This window comes from Cygnus atratus, chromosome 26, assembly GCF_013377495.2.
Source record: "Cygnus atratus isolate AKBS03 ecotype Queensland, Australia chromosome 26, CAtr_DNAZoo_HiC_assembly, whole genome shotgun sequence".
NCBI lineage: Eukaryota > Metazoa > Chordata > Aves > Anseriformes > Anatidae > Cygnus > Cygnus atratus.
The window spans coordinates 3,405,844-3,432,689 of record NC_066387.1 but is presented as its reverse complement, the minus strand read 5'-3'; the positions used below and the strand labels follow the sequence as shown (position 1 = coordinate 3,432,689).

General features: G+C 52.0%; 1 long non-coding RNA gene and 1 other non-coding gene across 6 annotated transcripts in view; one reads left to right on the top strand and one right to left on the bottom strand.

Annotated features, from left to right (window-relative positions):
• Window positions 1-15,434, bottom strand: part of LOC118258969 (uncharacterized) — a 36,082-nt gene extending 20,648 nt beyond the window's left edge. For all 3 annotated transcript variants that reach the window (XR_007709155.1, XR_007709154.1, XR_007709153.1), the window contains exon 1: window positions 15,296-15,434. This is a non-coding gene — a transcript (uncharacterized LOC118258969). The remainder of the gene's footprint in view (window positions 1-15,295) is intronic.
• On the top strand, window positions 15,279-23,646 carry LOC118258971 (uncharacterized). 3 transcript variants are annotated; one of them, XR_004781935.1, is made up of 3 exons: window positions 15,279-15,404; window positions 17,451-17,576; window positions 19,703-23,646. It is a non-coding gene; the product is annotated as an uncharacterized LOC118258971 (long non-coding RNA). The 3 variants fall into 3 exon arrangements; XR_004781936.1 differs by having other exon boundaries at window positions 19,413-23,646; XR_004781937.1 differs by lacking the exon at window positions 19,703-23,646 and adding an exon at window positions 18,407-19,109.
• Window positions 23,647-26,846: the final 3,200 nt, after the last annotated feature.

The following is a 26,846-nucleotide window of genomic DNA, read 5'->3' as shown; positions in this document are numbered from 1 at the left end:
AAAGGAGGAAAAGGTAAATGAAACAGGAGGTGCTCACAGCAAACAGAGAGAAGCAATAAGAGCAAGGCTTTACAAGCACTCGCCTGGAAAAATGTGTGCAGGTCCATAACACGGTCTCAAATTGGGCTGGATTCAGGGAAGGCTGTACAGGTCCTCAGTGGGATGTGAAGTTCTATAAGAGGAGTCCAGAAGGCAGTCAGCCTTTCACGCTGCCATCCCAAGCAGCCTCCTGCCGTGTAACTCTTAGGAGGAGAGGGAGAGACAGCTCCACCTCAAGAAAGAAGCTTGGACATAAGAGCAAGAGGCATGGGCTATCAAGGCAATATGGGCAAATTAGGTACCCCACAGTGCCAAAAAATGTTCTCTTGGGTCACCTTACTCAAGCAGGCAAGAACAAAGGAAGGGAAAAACAGACAATGAGCTTAGGGGATGAGTACATGCAAAGACAGGAGCAGAGCTTGTGTCTTCTCAGCCCTCTGCCTCCGGTGTCACAGGAAGATGGCTTTTTTTTTTTTTTAAAAAAAAAAAAAAAAAGCAACATCAGCTCCCAGAGTTTAACTAGAAACACAAAACAAAGCTTAAGTAGATCACAATTCGCACTCAATAGATTTTCCTTCTGTGCTTGTTTTCAAGTGAGTGTCACAACACCGAAGTGCTTAACATGTCCTGAGGTATTTTTTCATCATAGCAGATATTTAAGAATTGTTTTATTCTGTGAAAACTTACCAGCAGTATATGCTTAAATAATATCCTTAAAACCTGCACTTGTACCTAGACAGAGCTTATTGAGCTTCATCTTTCAGCCACTGGGCCTTTTAACACCTGTAAAACAAGGTGGTATCGCTCTTCTGTTCTCCAGCCAAGCAAGGGTCTTATCTCCCTGTGATAAGACATCTGTGATAATCCAGTCTTTCACTGAAATGCCTCTGTTTCCCACCTTCACTCACTGGTCACATTTTTCACCGATTTTTCTCCAATTTATTATCATCCTTCTTTGCCCCAGTGATATTGCCAGGAAATATTCCTCCACAGTATGAGGAAATGCAGGCCCTCTTCCAGTAGATATGCCCCCTTGAGTGGGTAAGCGTTACAGCAGTCCAGGTTAGGAAGGGATCTTTTCCTAGTTTCAGTTACACTGAGAAGGAAGGGAGCCTTGACAGAAAGCTCAGCCACCAGCACAGACACTCTCGATGTGTTTCGGTGGCTCTGCCTCACATATAACTGCACCACAAGCTTTTTAGCAACAGGACTGCTGCTCGCAACAGACATGGGAAACACACTTCCCCCACACCAGTCCCTATCTCGGCTGAGCCTGTTTCCATTTCCTAGGGCCAGGGGTGAGCTCATCTTTCACTGTGGAAATCCCGGGAGACTTGCATTAAGCCAGGCAATTCTGAGAGGGCCTCAGAGCAGCTGGACGTGCTAGTGCTGCATCATGTCATGACCTATCACCAAGCAAGCAGTGTTTGCAGATAACACAACCGTTCCTGGGAACATGATATACGTTTGCTGATGGAATAGCGAGAGACTAGGCTGGAATTTTTTTCCCCCGAGTCTATCCCTGGTTAGGAAGAATCTACATCAGCATCTCAAAAGAGAGCAGGGGCCACTTGTTCCAGTTACATCTGCACATATGTGAATGGAAGACCCCATGGAATAACCCAGAGAAGGGACCCAGAGACTTTGCCTTGAAGAAGCCCAGCTTTGCTTTGGCCTAGTGAATGTGGTCTGTACCCCTCCTAGTATCAAAAGCTATGAGTGAATCATGTGAAGAAGGCGTGTAATGAATCACAGAATGAATCACAGAATGGTTTGGGTTGGAAGGGACCTTAAAGATCACCTAACTCCACCCCCCCACCATAGGCAGGGATGCCACCCAATGGACTGACTTTGAGTAAGCGCTTGTGATTGGGAGTGCGTGACTCATTAGGAACATTTAACGATGAATTCATAGACCTTAGCACCTCCCTCAAGCTCCCTTAAGAAAAGCTGAAAAACAGTTGTTATTTCTCGGGGATTGCACACAAATACAGACACATTCCCTTATCCAAATACCCAAACTGGCCCCCAGGAGCACCTGCATACTCCAAGCACATCCCAATACATGTACACAAACAGATTCCCAGCACCCACTGTATAAACAGACCACTCATACACACACAGCCTCTATATGCATGCAACACATATGCAGTACGTATGCTCCCACCACGTGCACATTCATCCTGTCCCTCCCACACAGCCCGAAGAACACACACACAATGTAGTATGCCTACACAGACTTTTCTTTTACTCCTTGGACAGGACAGACCCTATGCATCACTGATCTGCACCCAAACTCCTTGCCTGGTCCAGCAGCCCTGTTTTTTTGAGAGTCCCTCATAAGACTAGGCTCACCAGTCTCTGGGTCCTTACATCTAATTCACCCTGCTAATGACTCTGCAGAATTAGAATAGAATAGAATATCCCAACACATCTCACTGCCTCCTCCAGAGCCTTCCCCAACAAGCTCAGGTCTCAGGGATTAGGAAAATGCCCTTTTAGCCTATTTGTCACTCTCAGTTTGAAGACAACTTCTTGTATGTCCTGCACTGCTCTCTCTCCAGCACCTACGATGCTCCTTCTCAGTAACGTGCCCTACACACAGCCCAACGCCATAAGCAACGAGAGAGCTTCTGAGTGCAGGTCCAACAGGGGATGGTGTCCAGGGGACCTTCTGCAGGGAAAAGGAGGAGGAAGATAGGGAGCAAAGCCAAGCACCCTCCACAGAGATTCTCTACAGGCAGTCTATGTGGCTTATTTATTTATTTATTCATGTTTTTAACAGCCACTGAAGGAAGACAGAGTACATGCCTTCCATCAGCACAAATACAACGATAACAATTTGCAAGATAACTGCCGAAAGAGAGAATAAGTGTTTATGCTCTGTGCAAACAATGCACAGAAATGGTGACCGATTCTTATAAGGCAGTATGTAATTGTATTATTTTTAATTAGCAATTAAATGTCTTAGTAATTTCTTGCATTTAAATACTAGTGTAAGTACAAATAATGCTAAGCAAATCAGGTCTTTAGCATTTAATTACTAGGCTCTTCTATGAATTATTTAGCAAGTGGGCAAATATGCTGCTCCAAAGAAACCCATTGCTGCAATTAAAAGATATTAAATTGTTTTTTGGTTCTAGCCTGGAACCATTCATATGCAACAGGATGCATAGCAGTGCCTGGGTATTTCTGTGGCTGGTGGAGCTGAATTCCCCAGAAGAGCAACCCAGCTTGGCTGTAAAAGTGTGTGTTGGTTTACCCACCCCAACCTGCCCTCCCCCTGAGAGCTCAGCTTCCTTGCCATCCTGCAGCACTGTGGGTTTCCACAGTACCATGTGTGCAACTTGCACCAACAAATTACAACAAGCTACTAGATAGCCAGAGCTATCTTAAGGAAGATTTTAAACAAAGAATATCTTGGACTCATGAAAGCAGAAGCATCTCTTAATACCATCTGTTCCCAGCAGTGAAATAAGCCCAAGGATGCTCAGAACAGGCACTTGTTTTGTCAAAACTCAGCTGATGAGGATTCTCCCAGAACTCCCTCAGAACCAATCTGCATCTCACTCATATCTAACCTAAATCTCATTAGCCCCAAATTAAACTGATCACTTCCCATCTTGTCCCATCGGATGCAAAGAACAATTGATCCGTTCATAACAGCTTTATGTGTTGAGAGGAGTTCACTCCCTTTCTTTGCTGATCGAATTCAGCTTGTTCTTTCAGGCTTCCTGGTCCTTCTTAACTCTCTCAAGTCTTGCTGCTTTCTCCAGCAGAGAGGGAGTGATGTTGAGAACGCACAGGGCTCTACAGAAAGATGATAGAGGCACACAACTTAGGCCAGGCAATCAGGCCACCCAGGAAAAACTCTGCAGACTCCCTGCTCTCACTTTTCTACACAGCTTCCCAGACTAGTTGCAGAGCTTATTTCTCAAATCTGGGGGAGTGTAGGACAACCTTAGGAAAAGATAATTGCAAGAGGAACATCCCATTCCATCCTAGCCCAAACAGTGCTGAGTCTGCTTGGTGGAAGGGAGACTGGTTCTGCTCTGCCTGGGATGTAGCCAGACAGGGCTGGGTTCTACTGAATTGTGCAGTGAAGACCCTTCCCTTCCTCTGGAGGTCAGTCATGGGTGGAGAAAGGGGAAGAACAGTCTGCCCTAGAGCTGAAATTGGATCGTTCATTGACGAACCTCCTGCCCAGACAGCAGTATCACCGCCAAACCCAAGCACTTGTCAGGCAGGGGCTCCTGACAGGTGAAAAGCAGGAAATGGGAAGACAGGTTCCTGAGAAGCTGGCATAGTAGGTTCCCAAGACCATTTCCTGCCCTGCCCACCTTGGGCTCTTCTCAGCCCATCACTATTCTTGGCTGTGGTGGGAAATGAACATCCGGGACATGCATGTCTAAGGCCAACCTGATCCTGCTGACATCAGATGGCCAAGCTCTAACCCATCTTGGGGTTACACCACAGTGCTGGGGAACTCGTCTGTAACTCATCTCCTGTATCCAGATGGGCCTTTGCATCTTTAAGGCAAACCATCCATGAAGAAGGGCATAGCCAGGAGGTAAAGGAAGGTGACTTCTGAGTGGGGGTACACTGTGTCCAGTAAAGAGATGTCAAATGAAGAGACCTCCATGGGAGGCCACAACAACACCTAGGAATGGGAACATGGGAGGCCACCACAACACCTAGGGACTGGAAACTGGCTGAAGGGAAGAAGCCAGAGGGTTGTGGTCAATGGGACGGAGTCCAGTTGGAGGCCTGTATCTAGTGGAGTCCCAGGTACAGAGAGTCCCTTTGGAGCACAAGAAACAAACTGCACAGACAGGGTATCTCTACAAAGGGGCAAGTTGCTGAAAGAGCACAGCAAGAGCTTCTTCTGCCATGGAAATGGCGAGTGCTCTACAACCCATACTCCCTACTTGATAATAAATCCAAAGGGACAATAGAGTTTTCAAACACCAATGTGGGCTAATTGCTCTCATTAAGGGATATCAAAAGAAAAAGAGCAAACGCCCTGCCTTTGGCAGTCTTTCTGGAAATTTATCCCCTGCACATGTACAGCTCAGAGGCAAGTGGAGGAAGGGAGGGGAGGAAAGCAAAGGGACTGATAACCTTGCTGGAATCAGCCTATGTAAGGTTGCCTGGAAGAGATCCCCACCTCTACCACAAATCACTGTAACCATTTACACACTCGTAAAGTGTAAGTGTGAGGACTGCACAGTCACACCAGGAGACTTCTGATTTGAAGAAAATGCATCCAAATTTTTGCAGGCAATTTTATTACGCTGCAGGACCCCAAAGGATGACCTGAGGCAGCCAACAACAGCAATCCGGAGCAGAGCTCCTCCAAAGCAGTGTCAGAACATCTCCTGTCAGCTGAGATGAGCTGATAAAAATGCAGATCAATTCCAGGACTAGGTCTGCAGCTCGTATAAATCGATGCTGCTTCCATGACCAGAACAGACTGCTACTAACTCAAACTAACGTTATCTATCAGCAGCAGCAGGAGAGACAAAGCTGCAGGAAGCCAGGGTATCCCATTCCTGCTTCCCTTAGGCAAGGTGCTAATCAAATCTCACTTCTTCCAGTTCCCAACATCTGAGGCACTACCCTACGCCAAGCTGTATTTAAACGAGTAGCAAATGAGCCATGCAGACAAAGGAACTGGGAGCTACTGTGCTGTTGACACTTTTGAGCCTTAACTAGATGCAGTGCCTGCTCCAGGGCTGTGCTGGGATGTAGGGTGGGTGTGAGAAAACAGTTGTCAGACCTAGGGGCAATCACGAACCTGCTACAGACACAGGACTGCCCTTGATTGCAGCAAAGGCTCAAAGTACTTCTCAGCTATCATTATCTCCTTACTCCAGGCTGTAGCCAAAGCTGCCCATGACTTCCCTAGCGGATGACACCACAGGCAGGGATGCATGTGGGATGAGTGATGCAAGTGGGCCTTTCCTGCTCCACTGATGGCTCTGGCACAGGGCAAGGCTCTTTGATCCCTACTTTAAACTTATTTGGGAGTACAAAAGATAGCCCTGATGCTTGCTGATGCCTGTTATATTCACCTGTCGTCAAATATTTCAGTGCTAATGAACCCAGGGGTTCTTCCACAGGCATCAAAAGATCATCTTCAGACCAAGACTTTGCTAGTTCCTATCGATCCAGTTGTCCTGACAGCAATTGGCAAAGGCAGCCCTACAACTGAGTCTCTCCCCACTGCTCTAAATCTTGTGGGGCACCGTCAGGACATCCTGATCTGCCAGTACTTGGCTGGTGCACTCAGGTTTGCACTGAAGCCAAGCAACCACGTAGGCTCTCCACGACAAAACCCAGGGGCTCCAAATGGACCCAGCCCTTCCCGTGTTGATTCTCACAAGTATTGACACCAGAAATATCTCATCCTGCTGCTGCTGACACAGTTCTGCATCCCGCTGCTGTTCTCCCAGCTGGACTCTGGACCTCAGCATACAAAATCAAAGGGAAATAGGCCTTCACTGCCCTCCTCTCGGGAGCATGGACACAGGCTTGGAGGACCAAAGCAGCAATATTACTTCTCAGCTCATCACAGGCATCCCTAAAGCCCTCTCTCAGCTGGGTCACAAGTCAGGGACCTTCATGTCAGGCTGCCTAGCAGACCCTCAGAGGACATAGGATGCCCATAGGATGGGGCATCCACAACCTCTCTGAGCAACCTGTTCCAGTGCCTCACCACCCTCTGAGGGATGAATTTCCTCCTAACATCTAACCTAAATCTCCCCTCTTTTAGTTTAAAACCATTCCCCCTTATCCTGTTGATATCTGATTGAGCAAAGAGTCACTCTCCATCTTTTTTTTTAAGCCCCCTTTAAGTAATGAAAGGTTGCAATGAAGTCGCCCCGGAGCCTTCTCTGTAGGCTGAACAGCCCCAGCTCTCTCAGCCTGTCCCCATAGGAGACATAGGAGACCTTGCACTTGGACTTGTTGAACCTCATTAGGTTAGGTGACAATGGGTCCAGAGGAGGGATACAGAGAGATCTGAGGGCCGGAGCACCTCTCCTATGACAAAATGCTGAGAGAGCTGGGGTTACACTACAAGAGTCCTTACCACTCCCAAAATAACAAGGTCCTGATCACACATCAGAGCAGGAACAGACCAGGACCCAACCAGGCAGTGTTTCCAATATATTCATGCTAGAGGGAAGGAACATAAAGCAGGACAGCCTGAGCAGCCTCCATCCTCCCTCATTTGCCCTTTTGATCTCATTATTCCTCTAACTGATGTTAGTCTGCAGAAAGGCCAGGCAAACCCTTTCTCTTGTCATTGCTTTGACCTGCTGTACAACCACAGCAAGGTGCCCTGCTTCTCCACTGTTACAGGTACCTCAGTGACACAGTACCCATATTCAAGCAAAGTGGCCCAGTGGCCCCCTGGAAATAGGCAAGGGGAGGAAATTTTAGCTGGCTGGTGGGAGAAAGATATCTGAGGCAAGCAGCCCATATCCAGAACATGGATCGGTATCGCTGGGTTCCAGTGGGGAGGAAACTGGAAGGCTACTCCAAGCAAAGGGCAGGAAAAAAGGGAGTGAAAGGAGAGAAGAAACAGAGAACAGTACAAAACAAAAGACCTTGATACAGGAAAGGAAAAATTGGCCTGCATTGCTCACCCTTCTGGGCCTTAATCCCTTCATTAGCACCCGTCTGATACAATTAAAGACAAGCGCTCCCAAATCTGCAATGCAGGCTGTCTGCACCAACAAAAGGTCCTGTGGATTCATCCCTGCATTTACCAGTACCTCCCAAGCTGAGGAGCATTTTCTGTGCGGTGCAGCTCCGTGGGGCTGGCCCAGGTCTGGCTGCACCCATGCACAGGACTGGGCTCTGCACTGAGGAGTGATGGAGAAGATCAGCTGAGCGTGTGGTTCTGGGGTAAGCAGAGCTGGAGCGTGGTACACACAACCAGCAAGAGCAAATGCACAGGGAATGAATGAAGAAGGTGCAACCAACACCAGAAAAAAAAAAGAGAATGGGGTACAAAATGGGCCAGGACAAATGAACAAGGAATTAAGGACAGGGCCAACAGTAGATGAGTGCCAGGGTTGGTAGTGGTTGCAGGCAATAGCTTTCCTGTTACTTGGTCTCTGCACTCCTCCTGCTTTGATGGAGGATCAAATTCTATTGAATTCCCTATTCTTCTGGATCACCAGCTCTCAATGGTGGACTGCCTTATCTATGCCTGCACCTGACCCTTTCTCCAGTGCAACACTACTGCAGCTAAGTCTATAAACCCCATGACGACACAAACACTGCAAAGCAACACACCATAGCAAAATAAAATGTCTCTTTGGGGCAGCCCCATCTGGCCCCAAGAGCTGACAACCCTTGCAAGATCCAGAACAACCTGCTGGCAAATTTATCCCAGCCTGAAACCCTTACATCTTGCCTTGGTGTCTTCCCACAGTCCCTTCTAGGAGGGGGTTTGTCCATGCCCACCTTGTCGAAGCACCACATTCAGTAAGCACAACTCACGGTAACTTAGGCAAACGTCAGCCTCAGCTGAGGGTCAACTGTGCCAACAACTCTTGTCACTTCCACACTTTGTACAAAACACCACGAATCTGTGTGCAAGATGCACGCAAGACCCCCCATCCATTCCCAAAGCCCCCCAGCTCAATGGGCATTTATTAATTGGGCATTTATTTAAACCCATTTATGCTGGCAGGGGCTAGAAGCAGCACACTGCTGGGTACTCGCAGAACCCAGGTGGTGCTGAGATCACGGGTTTGCATTGGTTCTGCCTTAATCCCATTACATACGCAAAGAGCAACATGTACAAGAACCAGACTCATGAAGTACAAAGCAGGCTGCTGGAAAGGGATAGAGGTAGCAAAACTGGCTAAACCTCTCCTGCAAGGCAGTGGAGAGAACCATAGATTTGACAGATGTTTTCTCTTTAATTTCATGAGCATTGCCAGAGCTGGCCCCACACCAATACCTCACACCCCACAGGCAGAGCCTTCATCCCACACTCCCTCAAGCTGGGCCAGATAGGAGCTCAATGACTCAGTAAATATTTGGACGATGGGGGGCAGGAGACAATGGTAAAGCTGTCTCCGCACATGCTGTTGAAGCAGCATGTGACCATGCACATAGGTCCTGCCACAAAGATGCACGCACATATTTATGGTATGCATATGTGCCTGCGTGCCCTGCCTGTCCCTGCTCAGATGCACTGAAGAACAGCGTATGGCTCTGCTTCTCCCTGCGGGCTGAGTGGTTACCCATTTATTGTGGCTGTTCTTGGCCTATCACTTTCTGGTTTATTATCCCCTTGGATTTATTTCTTTATTTCACTTAATGCACCGAAGAATTGATATGCTTAGAGCATCAGCACTCAGGGATGCTTTCAGAGCCAACTCACCAGATGACCGTGCAGGCTGCAGTGGTGGGTCTGGTTTGCTGTTGCTGCCTGGAGCACGCAGCTGGGGTGGAAGAGTGATGAGGACAGGCTGCTACTGCCATAAGAAGCAGCCCTGCACAGCCACACACCTTCATGACACGGAAACAGGAATGAAGACTATTTTAGAGGTAGTTGGGCGACATGGAGATTAGGGCTGTGAGTACTGTATCCTCTGGCGAGAAACACCTCCAGCCAATTTTGTTGGAGAAATGGCCTGTGTGCAGGGGGCTCAGAAGCTTGGAGAGGAAATAGAGGCAGTTAGTCTGAGCTGACAAACTACAGCTGCTGTCGCTGCAGGTCTTGGGAGATGAGCAAGTAGGTCCCATAGGATCCACAGGAGAGGAAAATAACACTGCACAAGATCTACTATGGCATTAAGCCCTGTGACACGACTGATCCCCAGAGAGATGCACTTAATTCTGTGGCTCCACTCCCTGCCCCTACCCATATCCCTCCTGCCTTCCCAGGATAGCAGCAACATTTGCTGGAGGGAAAGATTACACCTAGGGAAGAAACATGATAGCTTCTCATGGGGCATGAGAAGTCACTGAACAGCAAAAAGGAATTGCTTGGAGGAGAGCCTCGCTGTGCAAAGTCACCCAGTGCCAAGGTGTTCCTCCCTGTGCCATGCAATGAAGTAGATCCCACAGGGAGCTCTGAACCCACTGCTGAGCCCACACCAGTCTGGGAAGACCCTACACGAAACACAGCATGAGTCTTCATTCTGAGAGGCGCAAGAAGTCACCTGGGTCCTCCTCAGCTCCAGCAGCATGAGAAACCAGAGCAACTACAAGGACGGGCAGGGACAACCTGAGCCCTTCACAGTAATTGCAGTAAAAAAGCAGGAGGAGAGGACAGCCGTAGCCCATACATCTGGCACACACGGCAGTCATCCTGCTGCTTCTGACAGCTCTTGGGACTATAAAGGCAATGCTTTAGTGTCAGCTCCTGATTCTAAGCATATCGGTTATTATTACAAAAGGGAGAGTTTTGTGGCTGGAGTAGAAAAGCATGGTCCCAGCATCTTGGATTGCTTCTGTAGGCAAAATGATTTTAAAGCCAATCCCAGGATTTTGGGAGCTAAACTCATGATGTTTGGTCCTGGCATTGACCATATTGCAACAACCATCTCGCTCAGCACTCACACCCTCTGCTTCCCCGCGGGGGTCTCTCTGGGACCTGGGATGGGTAACGAGGCCAGCCTAATGGACCACTTTCCTCCCAGCCTCGCAGGAGCCAGCTGTGAGCCCCACAGGCAGCCTGCTCCTGCAGCACAGTTGGGAGAGGGGAGTTGCAGTCCTTTCTGCAGCAGGACAGAGCAAGCCTGGAGGAAAGCTCTCTGCAACTGGCACTGTGGGCCTGCCTCGCCTTTGCAGGGCCTGCCCAGCCCAGCAGATCCAGCAGCCAGGAGCATCTTTCCTCCATCAGTCCACCCAGACCACCTGAAGCCAGTGGAGCACTAATGAATTCACCTCTCCTACACAGTAATATGGCTTGGCAAGACATCTGCTAACTTTCACAGGGGAGTCCTGGCCAGAAACTGCCGCTGACAGCTCCATCCTCTGCTACCAGGTCCATTTGTAGCTGTAAAGCAGAGCTCAAGGGGTGCGTGCAGAACTGTGTGCTGTACTGGGGTGTGACTGGTCTGTGGGAAGCAGGGCCCACGACGATCATGAGCTCAGATCTGAGGACAGAGCAGCAGAAGGATGTGCTGCACTGCAGTATCTGGGGTTTGGAAGTCATGGTGAACATAATTCCCACCCAGCATCTGGTGTGAAGAGCCAGCAAGGATTCTGAGTGCTGCACATTTTGGTTTGGGGTTCTTAACTGACAGCAGGTGTTGAACAGACCCTGGAGCCGGTGGCCCCACAAGGGCAGCACAGCCAGCCCCGTGGGTGCCAGCTCTGGCTCTCCATGTGTCTGGATACCTGTTGTCATTCTCCACAAACCAGGAAGAAGAAGCTCCTCCAGGCAAAAGGCTCTGACCATGTGGAGCCACACATCATGGAGTACTTCGTGACCAGAAGTGAAGCTGAGGTGGCCTGATCTTGCCCATTCCCCAGGATAAGGCCACAGGTCACGAGCCTTTATCCAGAGGGCCTGGTCCAGCTAGCCGAGGGCTACTACTCCCAGGTGTCAGCCAAGACACATGAAATGCCCATGAAGAAAAGACCCATGGTGAGATCCAGGTGCTATGACAGCACTATCCCAGTGTCCAGTGGTCTTCTAGACAGACCTTGGAGAAGGCAGACCCAACGCCAACATTATCACAGACAACTGTCAGCTTTGCCCTTGGGGTTTCTTACTGGTCAAAGGAGAGTGAGCGGCAGGTTCAGTGACACTGGCCAAGCACGCCACCAGGATGTGAATCTCCCACATCCTGCAGGTCTCAGACACTATCCTGCAGCATTTGAAGCAAATCAGCTGGCAGACAGGCCTTGGCAGTATTGACCAGGAGAGGATCCGTTCGGGAGACAGAGGCACACATGGCATCCACCAGGCCACAGACAAGACCTGGCTCTGCTACGTAGGGACTAGGTGTGAAACAAAGACACACGGGCACTGCAGCATTACACGGCAGGACCTCCCCATGGCAGTAACATCAACAAGACATCTCAGAACTGCCCCTGCCTGCAGAATGCTGCTAGAAAGAAGGGGAGGCAGAGAGCATTGATAACAGGGCCATGGGGAGAACAGCAAATTCATGGGGTAGGAACAGGGTTTGGTTTGAGTAAGGGAAGCACAAACAAGACCAGACCTGATGTCAGCAAGCAGAGACAGATCAGAGAGGAAAAAAATACGTGCCTGAAGCTGAGCAAAGTTCTCTGCTTCAACGCCAGTTAAGTAGCAATCAGCTGTTCCGGGAAGAGGACAGCAGAGCAGCTCCAGGAGCACAGCACAGGCTGTAAGGACTTTGCTCCAGCTGGCTAGGATGGGACAGGCCAGGACAGAGAGAATTTATGCCAGCTTTCCTGGCCCGTGCAGATCCTGAGTCCTGCCCAAGGGTTTAGTCTGCTTATCTCAACAGCACAATCCAAAGGACCTCGAGGCAATGCTGAGCAGCAGGTCTGGGACTCAGAAGGGTTCACAGGCTTGAGACCCACGAGCAGAATACTGCTGAGAGCAGACCCATGGCCAGGGGACACCAAGGATGCTGATCCCTGCAGACATAAGCATTTCAGACCCTATTTACAGGTCATTCTGCAGGTCAGCACAGCTCTGCCCTGCCAGGTGACAGGTACACGTGCTGCTGCCACCGTCCTCCCAGCAGCCTCCCTCCTTGTGGCCCCATGCCCCGGGGCAGACAGTCCCATGCCACCTCTCTCACAGCCCTCTTCTTCTGCCTTTATGCCTTTATCCCCTTAGTTAATTGTAGTAGATCTGCACTCGAAGTGGAAAAGAAGCAGTTTAATGTCCGTTAAGTTCCCCTTCAGAATATTAGATTCTGATCCATCAATTTTACTTCGTAGGCATATTTGCAGTGAAATCAGAGCAGCTCCCAGGCACCTGACAGCTCAACAGCGCTTTCCTCGTAGAAGCAGCTGTTCAGAAAACACATCAGCTCAGGATTTACTGACGGCTTGCAACATGAGGTAGTACAGAGCCAGGAGAGGATGCCACCGGCTTCTCTCACCCATGTCAGCCTCCATGAGCAAGCCACACAGCCAACAAAACGGGCCTGCTGCTGCATCCCCGTGGCTTTCCAGCACCCACCCACAGCCTGCCGTTGCTCCAGCCCTGACCTCTCCACGATCACCAAGGAAGTGCTGGTCACTGCTGTGCAGCCCACTCCATCCCCCGAGGATGGAAAGCTGCCCCAACCAGGCTGCAGACAGCGCAGCAGAGCTCATCAAGCACTGGAATAAAGAGTAGATTTCTCTGGCAGAAGCACAGTGAGGAAGGCAGCAAGACCTTGCCCTGCCAGCGCCACTTTCAACAGGTAAATAGCACTCTGATACGAGCAGCCAGCCTCTCCCAGCCCGGGGAGCAGCTTGGCAGGGGCTGTGCATCCTCAGAGCAGTGCCAAGTCATTTCCAGGGGGCCCTGCAGGCTGGGTGTTGCACCCATGCGACGTGCTTACATCCTGCAGAGTCGGTGCCAGGCATCCCTTCCCTTCCTGGAACTAGACCGTAGGGAGCACTCCAGAGCATGTGTCCCACAGAGGCTCCCCAAGGGTTCCCTGGGGTTTGGGGAAGAGAAGATTTGGGTGTTTACTGCCAGCAAGGACCAAACCAGGGCTGAATTGCTAACAGCAAGGCCAGAGGTGCACCACGACAAAGCTGCCTTCACCCAGTCCTCCTGCCAGGACAACCTGGTGGCAGCCAGGGCTGCAGACACCTTCCCAAGCATCCACCAGCCCTACAACAGCACTACAAGAACTACCCACAAAGCAAAACAGAAAGGTGTTTGCAACTCTGCCACTGCCCAGCTGCAAATCCTGGCCTGGCATACTCCTAGCCAAACTGCCTTGCCTGCCTAACCCCATATCGAGGGTCCCTGGGACACCAAAGTCCCACTGGGTGCAGTGGTTCTGTTCAGCTCCAGATCTGTGCCCCAAACCAGCAGGGATCAAACGAGGCAAAGCGATCGGAGCCGTGAATGCCTGGTTACAGGACCGTGATCTGAGCTTGGGGTGATGAGGCATTTGCAGTGCACAGAGGGTGAAACTTGTTAAGTAGCCAGAACTCGAGTCGCACCTCCCCTCCTATTGCACACAGGTCTGCCCTGCCCTCCTAAAGATTTTCCATCCCTTATTTTGGGGCAGATTTATGGCAAATAGTAATAGCTGGGAAAAAGAAGAACAGATCCTGGAATGGCACAGATTTAAAGCTTGAAGTGAAGTGCTGGGGAGCCTACAGACACTGTCAAATCCATACCTGTCACTGCTGCCAACGGCTTTTACCCTCGTGTTTAACATGAGGCTCTGCACCAAAAATTGTCTGAGCCAAGCCCAGTCTTCCCACTGTCTTTCCATGGATTGGGAGAGATGAATTCCCTCTGCCATGGGCTGGGCTCGCTGACACACCCAGCACTGCAAGGAGAGTTCCTGCAGCTCCAACTCTTCCTAGGAAGGAAGATTTTGCTCTTTGGCTTGTTCCTTTATCCCAAGGGTCTGTGCAGTTCTCCCCTGCTTCCAGACAGAACCGCAGCTCCAGAAGGGAGAAATCAACTTAATTTAACTCAAAGTTCTTCGAAATTCAGAGCAGCACTCCAGCCCCAGAGGGTGGGTACTCCCTGAGGCCCTTCGGTGGAGGGGGTCTCTCGCAGCCGCTCCGTCACTCCCCGCTGTAAGAACTCCAAAACCAGCAGTTTTGCAGCAAGCTGCAGAAATCCCCAATTTCTGACTTCTCCCCCAGAAAAGGCCCATCCCGATTTCCTGATGTGGCAGCAACAACATTTCTCCCCCCCAAAAAAAAACAAAAAAAAAAAAAAAAACAAAAAAAACCCTTTACCACCTCCCCCCCCCCCCCCCCCCCCGCCACCCGAGGCTATCTCAGACCCCCGGGGGGGCTCTTCCCCCCCACCCCCACCCAATTTCTGCAGGGCACACCGCAGGGGGCGATGCCCCCGGCAGCCGCAACCGCCTCGGAACCGGGAGCGGGGCCGGGGGCTGCGGGCACCGGGGGCTGCGGGCACCGGGGGCGCTCCCCCCCCCCCCCCTCCCCGCGCCGCCCCTGCGGAGCCGCTGGCGGGCGGTGCCCGGCGCAGCCCGGCCGTGCTCTGCCGCCTCCCCCGGTGCCACCGAGCCCAAACTTTGCCGGGAGCCCCCCCCACACACACACAAAGCCCCGGGGGCAGCCCCCGGCTCACCTGAGCTCCGGGCGGCGGAGAGGGGCCGCGGCCGCCCCGGAGCTCCCCGAGCCCATCCGGGGGAGCCGGGGAGGAGAGGAGCAGCACCGGCAGCGGCAGAGCTTGCGGGGTTTGAATTCGTCCAAAGCCGCCGTGATTGGGCTGCGGGGATCGGGGGGGAGGGGGGGGGGGGGGAACCGGGGCGTGGGGGATGCTCCGGGGTGGGGCCGGGGCCGGGAGGAGCGGGGAGGATGCGGGAATGCGGGGGGGCGGGGGGTGGGGGGAGGATGCGGGGGTCGTGCTGCTGCTGTGGGGATGCAGCGGGGGGGAGTGGAAAGGGGGGGGGGATTGCGGGGGAATGGGCTAACGGGGGGGTGCGGGAGGTGATGGGGTACCCCGGGGGGCCGGGGGGATGCGGGGGTTTTGGGGGGGGGGGGATGCAGGGGGGTGGGGGGGCGATGCAGGGGAATAGGGTCCTCCGGAGAGCCACGGGGGTGCAGGGCGGTGTGGGGGAGCCGGGGGTTGTGGGGGATCCTTGGAGGGTGTGGGGGATCCTTGGAGGTGCAGGGTGGGGCGGGGATGCAGGGAGGAGTGGGACTGTGGGGTTTTTGTGGACACGGAGGGGGAGTAGGGGGACGCAGGTGCATTGGACACGGAGGGGGATGCAGGTGCGTGTGGTGCTCTGGGGGGTGGCCAGGGTGCTGCGAGGGTTGTGGGGTCCTGGGGAGGTACCGTGAGGATGCAGGGGGCCAGGCACAGTGTTGGGATGCTGAGCCGTGCACACGAACAGACGCAGGGTGAGGGATTTTTATGGGGACACAGGAGAGGTGTGGGGGTTGTGGGGCAGGGACCAGTGGGCTTCTAAGATGCAGGGAATACCGGGGAGCAGGAGGGCGCACGGGGTGGTGCTGTGCAGAGGGTGATTTCTCAGGGAGGGTGCAGGGAAGCAGGGTAACACCCAGAGGAGGGGCGGCTGTGCAAAGGGGGCAGCGTGCGGGAGCATCCCAGGGGTACCCCAGTATCCATCCCAGGGGTACCCCAGTATCCACTGGGACCAAAGGGAGCGATGTGGCTGCAGGGAGGTGTGGGTGGGCACCAGGGCGAGAAGGGAGGAGGCACAGCCCAGGGGATGCTGGGGAAGGGGACACAGCCCTAAAAGAGGACCAGTCTGCTGGGGCAGGCAAGAAAGATCCAGGCAAAGGCCCCATGGGGTTTTTGGTCAGAAGGAGTTCCCCGTCAGATGCAGCACTGCTGCTGCTTGTGCTCAGCACCAGCTCTCAGCTGGGAGCATGCCTTGCTGACAAAGATTAGCAAAAGCTCCTCCAGTCCTGCTGGGGCCTCCCCAGGGGACTTTCAGGGCCAGCGTTGGGGACAGCAGAGGACTTTTGTCCTGTGCAAAGGTGCAGAATAGATATACAGAGAAAAAAAATGGATTAGAGGGGCATTCAAAGCTGTGGCTACTTCTGGTGGGCACGACAGGGCTCAGCGTAACTTCTGCAGGTGCTGAGTCCATGCCTGTGGTCCTATGTCAAAAAGAGTGCTACGTCTCCCTCGCACACTCAGGTTTTTTAATGCTACCTATTTGTGACACGTCTGATGTTAGCACAGGCACCTTCCTGCAAAATCCTTTTTTTCCTAAGCACTTTGTCCCCGTAGAGCAGACTAAATGCTCACCGCATGCCAGACCCGTGCGTACAGAGGTGTGATACCCCAGGCGTGGCTAACTAAGCTCAGGGGAACTGCAGGATGTGCACAGATGAACTGAGACAGGGAGGGATTGGAACCCCCTCCCAGACCAGTGCCAGCATGAAGCCACAGTCCCAGGGGCTGTCACCAAGGAGCCACTTTCTCCATACGACCCCTCCGCCATGCAGCAGCTCCCAGGGAGGTTTGGCCCCCACTGCTGGATGCACCACAGCTCCCTGGAGCTGGTCTCTTCTCCAGGACGGGTCCTGGTTTCTGCCCCGTGGATGCTGCAGGCACTCAGCATTGGTTTTTTTTGGGGGGGCAGGGGGCTGCAGGCTTTGTCTTCCTCTCTTACATCCCAGAAAAATCCCAAGATTTTCGTGGGATTACCACGACAAGCTGGTCTAGAGAGTGGGACAGGCGCTGAGACTAGAGGCAGGGGTGACCATGATGTGTTGAGACTAAATCACACGCTGCTCTCCTCCTCCAGCTCCTCTTGCATCTCCCAGGCACTGCAGAGGCTGCACATCCTTTGGGAGGAGGAGCAGGGACAAAACATGGCTGGAAAACAGCAAAAGCAGGACCCACACAATCTGTCCCCGCCCAGAGCCATGCGGTAAGTCTCCCCAGCATCCTTGAGGGCTGGCATCTGCTCCGTACCAGCTCTGGGGCTGTCTGAGCTTTCGCCCTCCAGCACTTGCCAAGACCTGGATGAGTCACGGCTGCTACAAAATTCACACCTCCCGTGGGTCCCCACCAGTTTTATCCCCAGAGCTTATTTCAGCACACGAGGAATCAGAGACAGACCCTTCCTTCCGGGATCTGGGGAGCCTTAATCCCTGTGTCCAACACTGGAGGTGTGTTTTTTTTAAAAAAAAACATCCAAAGCTCTTAGAGAACTGTCTGGGTGAAGGGAGGTCCTTGCTGGCATACCCTTTGGGATATACTCTTGATATTTACCCTTCAAATCACGTAGGGCAGTGGTCTGCAGCTTCTAAAAACCCACGTTGAGCACAGCAGAGCTCCCACTGCACGTGTTCCCCCATCCTTTCTTCCATCCTGCTCTTCCCAGGAGAGAGGAGCGGAGCTGCTGAGCTGCTCTGTCCAAGGCAGAGCTGGGGTCAGGTTCGTTCTGGGGTTCCCATTAATTGGGAATAGGTGCCCATGGGTGAGACAGAGGCCTTTGCTTCAAAGACAGTGGGAAGCTCAGAGCAAACACCAGCTTTAACAGCATGCACACCCACCGCCAGGGCCCAGGAAGGGGCTGCTTAGCTTCGGTTGTACAACTCACATTTTCTATTTGCTTAAAAAAATTCAGCCCTGCAGAGAGATGCCTTGCTCAGGGAGCAGACCAGGCAGTTGCCTACCTGAGGAGGCTGGCAGTATCTAAGAGAAAAACAGGGAAAAGCATCGCTGTGCACTGCTTGTGTGTATCTATGGTTACAGGAGCCTGTGCCAGAGCATGGAAGATGTTTCCAGGGAAATCAGACACGGTGGTGTCAACAGGGACTGCAGGAGCTCATCCTCCATCGGGGTAGGGTTTGGATGCTCAGAGCAGACCCACACAGCAACCGACAGGGACAAAAATAAATGCCTGCCATTTGGAGGAGAAACCATCCCACACACAGAGGGTGAGGTGGGCTTGGCAGGGAAACACAAGCACCACCTGCTGCTGCAAACGCTTGGCACGTGTCCCCAAGGAGATCTAAGCATGTGCCGAAGAGCTTCTCTTGTCCGGGCAGTTATTGCACGGTTATTGCAGTTATTGCGCAGTTGTTGCAGTTATTGCACGGTTATTGCAGTTATTGCACAGTTACAGACCTCCTACAATTAGAGCTTATCAGGCAGTTTTAATCTAGCATTGCATCCTTTCCAAAAGAAATTAGTTATTGAGAAAGTTGTTTTTTTAAAAATCCTATGATATTTTCAATATATTTTAAGAAAACGGTTTCATTAAGTTTTTGCTGCATTTGCTTTTTAAAAATTGCGATTTTTGTGCTGTTATTCTCTTTTGAAATATATGTAAATCTCATCAAACACCTTCAGTTAGCTTCCAGTTAGTAGTAGTGCAGCAGCAGAATGAAAATGAATGAAAACCATTCTAGAAAACACCTCAATTGAAAGCATGTAAGGGAAATACAAGATTTAGATCAAGGATAATAATAGAACTAATTTATTCACCTATTAACCTGTAGCCATTTCTCAATTAAAAGTTATTTGAGAACCAGCAGTACAAAACTGCATGAAATCACGGTGGTTTTTAAGAGGTAATGCAGATATGCTGAATCCTGTCTCCCTGGGAGATTTTCAGGCCTCTTCCAGCCCTCACCTCTTCTCCTTCAGCCTGGGACAGCTTTGAAGGTTTTTCTAAAGGTATCTGCGAGCTTTTGGGGGCCTTGTCACTGACAGATGGTTTAACATGGTTTAACACCTTTAAAATTCCCTTGTGCAGAGGGAGCAGCCTCCCTGTAACCATGGAGCACAGCCACGTGTGAGACATGTTCTGCCTTCAACTCTTCCCCTTCCCTGATGCTGCATTTCAGAAGGAACTTTTTAACGTGGTGTTTCCCCTCCATGCTCTTTGGCATCAGGAAAGTGTTTTCAAATCATTTGCCTCAAAGAAGCTACGTGTTTTTTCCCCGTACCGTGTGGGCATAGTTACAGTCAGAAGAATCCACAAATTTCTCAGTAACTCATTCTTCCAGCGAGCTCGGATAACCCTGCTGCTGTTCTCTTCTGCAGCACTCCAGGAGAACTCGCAGCACTTTTAGCTGATCTACTAAAGGAGAAGAATCATTCTGGAGTGATTTGCTGCTAAAATGAGGCTTCAACAGATGACATGAGCATCTTGAGAGAAAGCACAGCACAGAACCCTTCTGCTCCATGGACGTGGGAAAGGCAGGTGCATTTCAGAGATGAAATACACTTAATTTAAAAAAAACTTCCACCTCAAAGGAACTTTTCTTAAACAAAGTTTCTTGGCACAGCTCTTTCCTTGTAGCTGCAATTTGACAGTGAACACATTGTATGTCCTGAAAAAAAATACAATCCCTGTGGCAGAAAGACCAGAGAGGAAAAATTTCATCTGGCAGCATGGGCTGCATGCCTGATATATGCTGTTTTGGTGAGGAACGGAGCACCAAAGTGCACCTAGAAAGCTACTTGTGATGTGTTCAAGATCCATCCTAATCATCACATTTAATCAAAATCAAGCAAAAAGAAATTGGAAAGGCCTGGAACAAAATCCTTGGTAAGAAGACTAAACACCAACTGCCCAAACTCAAACACAATGGGACTAATTAAGACAGCAGAGCAAAGCCCCACATTTGAAGGTAACAAACTGAGAGCATGCGGTATGGGAAGGTCTGAGATTTCCAACCCATCCCATCTTCCCCCAGGCTCTCAGGAACACCACAACGTACAAACAGTGTTGTGGTATTTAATGCCAGAAGGGACAATGGGATCATCCAGCCTGAGCTCCCATATTGTTTGGGCCATATACCTACATGTCTGGTCGAGATGTGTGTTGCTGAAGATCATCTAGTTCAGACCTGAAGACCTCTTTAGCAGGACATGCCACCATTTCCCAAGGACTTTGTGCTTTAATTTAACCACCTTCACTGTTAAAATCTGAGCCTTTGCTCTAGACGATACAACAACCTGTGTGAATTTTTCCTTCCCTCCTGAATCTGAGCTGAGACCGAGCACTATTGTAAAATCCTGATAGATTCACTCCAGAAGGAATGCAGAATTGCTTCGGGCCAAGCTGAACCTGAACAGTGTCGAGGACAGCTGAGCTTAGACTGGAATTTATTCAGTCCTTGTTGAATCCAAACCAGGGAGAAGTCAGATCGTCCTCTCCCACACCGGGGAGATGTACGAACTAAGTTTTCTCACCATTTTTCAGCATCGTCTGTAAGAGGTGCCCATCCTAGCTGCGTGCAGAGTGCCATGGTCTTCTCACACAAGCAGCTGGAGACCGATTCCCTCCTGGCCCCGCTCCCAGCACCTCCAGGAATCGCAGCCCTTCCAGCAAAGCTGCCAGCTCACTCTGAGTTCTGTCTCCATCTGCCCACACTCAGCCTCCTCCCGCCACCTCTTACGAGCTTACTGTGACTGAGAAGGCCTCGCAGGCTCCTGAAGGTCTCCTGCAGGCTGAGAACGACTGCAGAAGAAAGGATGTTCCTCGCCACGGTAGGCCAGGGCTCAAGCTGCTGCAGAAGAACCACAAGGGAGAGAAAGGGGGATCATTTGTAGGGCCTGTAAGCAGCAGAGACAGGACCAGGCAGGAGGCATCTCAGAAATGTAGGTGGTGAGTTACCCCCATGTGCAGCCAGGCGAGCTGGCACCATGCCCCTGGGTGGATGCAGCAGTGCCCAAGGGCAGCCAGGACACCAGTTTGCAATTACTGTCGGTCTGTGAAGCCCACTCAGGGAGTATTTGCCTAGGGACAGGCAGAAATCCCATGTCTCTGAGCCCACCTTGGCACAATGAGCCTCACAGAGTGACCACAGCTTTCCCAGGAGCCACATCCCCATCGGATCCTCCCTTCCGGCAAAAGGCTGCTTTGGGCCACAGCAGCTTGGAGCTTTCTGCCTCCGTCTCTGATCTCCAAAACCTCCAGATGACCCGAGCAGCAGAGAGGGCCACGGTCAAATCCCCCAAGCCACTGTCAAATCCACAAAACGGCCCCAATCCCAAAAGGTCAGCCCGCTGGGTCCTGGTGGTAGGATGCCCCGAGCCGCCTCCTGCACTGTAACCACAGGACCCACTGGCAGAAGCCACCACGAGTAACGTGGAACCCCACTGCCTCCTTCACAGCTGCTCACGGATGACTTTCTGCAGCTGCTGGGTGCTGCAGACCCTGACGGCCGTGTGCCCAGGACCAGGAGCCCCAAAGGGCAGAGCAGGCTCTGCTCCAGCCACCCCCAGCGCTGGTTTAGTGCCCAGCAGGGATCGCTGCTGCGTGGGCTACGAGCTCCAAAAGGCGCGTGTTAAATCCAGGGGCTGGCTCCTAGGATCTGTCTGCCCTGATCTGGCATCTCCTGGGGAAACCGGGATGCTCAGGGGGGGTGCAAGGGTCTGCTCCTTTCCTGTCCAGGAGAAGGCAATGGACTAAAACAGGAAAAATGAGAGAGAAATGAACATCAGCTGCTCAGTCTTACAACAGCTCTTAGAAAAAGAGGAAGCATGGGGAACCCAGGCAGGTCCCCATTAAGCTGATGCCCTGCCACGGTCGATCCATGGTCGATCGACGGGTCCCAGCAAGATCCCAACAGCCAGTGAATTCCTGCATCGTGGAGGGGCCAGGGGACAGAAAAAGGATGTGTCCTTATCCCTGGGTCACACGCAGAGGCCAGAGCCAGGTGGGACCCGTGTGGGACCCTCCTGGGGGAGGCAGGCCCTGCTCAGGCCTTGCCAGTGTGAGACAGTCCTGCCTCCCCCTGAAACGCTCGGGGAAAGTTATAAATTGCTTTTCCTCTGCTCTTCCCCAACTGGGATTATTGACCGTGGTCAGGCCGGTGGCTCAGAGCTTGCTAATGAATTGTAATTGGAACGAAGCTGCACTTTGACACGTTTTATTTTATTTATGTCAGAACTCGCCATGCGTTAAGCTGGGGGCTCATTAAATTAGCGAGGCAGACAGTTCCTGCCAGGATGGCCTGAGCTAATGGTGCTGGACAGACTTCAGCTGGGGACTGGCAGCAGGCATAGGAGAGATGGGGCCTGCAGAGAGCCCTGGTGCTGCTCAGCCCCCCACCTAGACAGAGGGTCCACGCCTGGCATGCCAATACCTCTCTGAGCAATAAATTACGAATTTATCCTTCTCTGGAGAATAAATTACAAATTTATCCTTCTCCGGGCAGCCCTGAGCCCTGCAGCTGCTCAGCTATATCTGCACCCAGCCTGCTCTCAGTCCCAACCCACCTCCCCAGGGATGTGCCCCCCTTCTTGCTGTAGGGTGAGCACGTCGCCTGGCACCGCACTGGGCTCCTGCCCTGTCTGAGCCCTCTTCTGTGCCTGGCTAACCACAGAGGATCTGTTTTGCCTCTCCTTCACCTCCTGCTGGCACTGCAGTGCCCTCTGGCCTCCAGACAGTCTCCAGGTCCAGACAGAACCTGAATTTATAATAATTGTGAAAGGCAAACAGAACGTAGAAAAATCGTCCCCCAGCCAGCCTGCTGTCTCCCCGCATTGGCTTTTGGCCTGCTGCTGCTTTCACTCAGACCTCTCGGGCCGGTCTTCTCTTTCTCTGGAAAGTTCCCCTATTCCTGTGTCTGCTCCCTTCTACATTTTTTTTTTTTTGCTCAGCTTTCTGCCATATTTATGGGCAGAATCCCATGGCTTACCTTCAGGAGGGTGTGAGTAGGAAGTCAGATGGCTCTTCCTTGACGTTGTTATGGTGTTGTGTTATGTTAGCAGACGTTGATCGTGATAAAATGATTTGTGTGGAACAGAGACAGTGCTGCTTGGGTGGGCTGAGTCCGTCCTGCACCCCTAAGGACAGCAGTCCAGTCCCTCGCCCCCTGCTCTCCCGGCAGGACCCCCAGTGTTGCCTTGCAGGTCCCTCCGTCCCAATCCTGGCGTTCCCCATCACACCCATGGTGTTCCACATGGTTACAGCTCTGTAGTTGCCACCATCTGCTCAGGACCAGCTGGAAAATGCCAAATTTCTGTCCCTACCTAGGCTTCCTGCAGTGCTGGGAATGGATCTCTCTTTCTAGGGGCGCTCGGAGTGCAATGGGTGGGACAGAGGCCACGCTGCCCTGCCTTATTGATTACCTGTGTGCCCCCAAACTCCATTCTCAGGAAAACCTGAGAAGAGAAAAAAAAAAAAAAAGAGCGTGTGATCTGCTGTGACGAGAAACGTTTATACATTTATCGTCTAACCGTTGGAAAGGGGTGGTGAGAGGGCGTCTGACCGCAGGTCTCCGTGCTGCACCCAAGGGTGGCAACCAAAGGGCAGCAAACTCAGTGCTTCTGGCCCCCTTTGCAGAGTGGGACTGGGAACCCGTGGGGCCCTGGGGGTGCACGACTGCTGCACCCAGCTGGAGGTCATCCGGGCTGCAAAGAGCCTTGCTCACAACTTCGTGGTACAAAAAGGGAGATGCTTGCTGGCCAGGGCTATTCTGTGATGCCAGCCCAGTGCCTGGCTTGTCAGGGCATCAGGGCACGGAGCCTCCCCCTGAACAACGCTGCTGGAGAGGCCGGGGCCACTTTGCACGCCTCTTTGGCAAAGAAAGTGGCTCCGTGCGTGGTGAGAAGGAATCCTTCACGGGCTGTGCCCCCTCAGGGTCCCAGGACCTTTCCTGCTCTGGGACCATCCTGTGCTCGCTCAGAGGGAGACTGCTCTGCATAAGGAGCTGGGAAGTGAGGTTTGGGAACACAGCCTCATCCATCACTGACATGTCTTCCTGCAGCAGAGAACCACCCTGTCTGGAAGGCCTCGTTAGCATTCAAATGAGGTGCTGCTAAGCATAGCCGGGGCTTCCCACTGCAGCAGGTCACAACCACTCATTCACCTGTAACAACCACAAAACCCCAGGATGCTCGATCCCCTCTAACACCGCCTTCCCCCCATACACACCGGCACAGAGTACGGTGTGGGTAACCCCAGGGTGCTGGTGCCCACTGGCCATGGAGGCCCTTGGAGCGTGCTGTGCGCTGCCCGTGGGGCACATCTCATACCCTAATCGTGGACAAGTACACCCCTAGTACTATCATTACCGTGAGGGCAAAAATGCATAGAGGGTGACATCGTGGCCATCCTGAAAGCCACGGCAGGATAGTCATGTATGTCCTGCTCCTGAAATGATCCCAAGGAAGGGAGGGGGTGAGAAACAGCCATGGACAGGTTGAGAGCTTGTGGGTGTGAGTTAAAGACCACACCAATAAAGGACAAATTGTGGTTGGGGTCTGTTATAGGAACCCAACCAAGAGGAGCCTGTGGATGAGGCCTTCTGGCTCCATCTACCAGAAGCATCGTGCTCACATGCTCTCATCCTCCTGGGGGATTTCAACCACCCAGATATTTGCTTGGAAAGCCACGTGGCAGGCAGTAAGCAGTCCAGGAAACTCCTGGAGTCCATCAAGGACAACTTCCTCATCCAAGTATTAGACAAACCAAGCAGAGGAGAAGTGTTACTGGACCTGGCGCTCACCAACGCAGAAGAGCTCATTAAAGAGGTGAAGACTGGAGGCAGTCTGGGCTGCAGTGACGAAGCCCTGGTGGAGTTTGTGATCTCAAGGGATAAGGGCCTGGCTAAGAGCAAAGTCAGGACCCTGAACTTTAGAAGAGCCAAATTCCAGTTGTTCAAAGAATTAGTGGATGAGATCCCACGGGACACGGTCCTTAGGGACAGATCTGATCAGAGCTGGAGACTCCTTAAGGATATTTTCCTTAGAGCACAAGAGCTCTATTCGTACATGTAATAAACTACACAGGGAAGGCAGGAAACTGGCATGGTTGAACAAGGACCTGCTGGTCAAAGTGAGGAGCAAGAAGGAAATGCACGGGCAGTGGAAGCAGGGACACGTGGCCTGGGAAGAGCAGAGGGATGTGGTCTGGATGTGCAGGGGTGGGATCAGGAAAGCCAAGGCACGGATGGAACTAAACTTGGCGAGGGATGCAAAGAGTAACAGGAAGGGGTTCTACAGATCAGAAAAGAAAGAAAAGAGAGAAAAGAAAGGCCAAGGAGAATGTACCCCCTCTGATGGATGAGAAGGGTGAAGTGACGACAGACAGCAGGGGACCAGGAAGCCCCTGCCCTTGATGCCATAGAAAATAGAGGCAGCAAGACCAGAGCTGGAGGGAGGCCGTGCCTCGAGCCTTGCATACTGCAAGGCAGCAAAGCCAGAAAGAGAGATTCACTTTTATTTATAAAAGTGGGCCATGTTATTAATAACCCATAATGACCGTATTGCTGTATATGGCAGCGTAAATATACACATTGCGTTACCGAGCCAGGCGAATTCCCTGCTGCAAATTGTTTGCAATTTGCAATCGACTGTGTCTATAATCACGGTGACTGCATGATTCCTGCTTTCAGTGCTGGGAGGCTGGCATGATAATGAGGGGCTCTGCTAATTGGAGCTCCTTTAACTGTAGTTTCTTGCAAGGAAAAGTTGTGCTCGAACCAGTCCTTCCCCCTCAGTGACAACAGAGCTGATCTTTCACTGATCAGCCCCATTCTGGCCCCAACATCAAGACTGGAGTAAAGACAAGAGAAAGAGAGTGAAGAGTGAGGGAGGTGATGCTGGGCTAAAGGGGAGTGAGGCAGTGCCAGGGCTGGCGCCCAGACTGGCGCTCAGGACACGAGGATTTATTCCCCAGCCACCCATTCAAGCCCAGCATGGCTCTGACGAGCAGAACCGAGGAGAAAAAAACCGTTCCTGAGTCATTTCTTTGGCTCCTGTGCCTGAGATATATCTCAGAGAGCTGGCATTGACAGCTAGAGGAACACTCTGCTGCTCTGGAGGTTTCTCTTCTTCTCTCGTGCTTGGTATCCAGCTCTTGCCTTGCAGGGCTGATACGCCAGCGTGGCCAGAGCACAACCACACGTCCCTGCACGGGGCGTGCAGAAGACCCCAGAGCTTCCCACTCTGCGGGCTGGTCGGGTGTGGAGAGGGGAGATGTCACCAACTGAGATTCCAGTGCCAGCCTGAGGACAGGAGGCAGATGAGGGAAAAGCCTCCCTGGCAGGCGCTGGGGACAAAGCTCAGCACCAGCAGGAGGAGGGCAGGCTGCTCAGGACCACCCATCCCTCACGGCTCCCATGGGAACACGGCAGGTTCAAAGCCTGTGCCCTCTGCGATGGCTTTGGTCTCTTTTCCAGGGCACGTGGCAGGTCTCTCCTTCCTTTTTAGCTAGCACACAAACATCTAC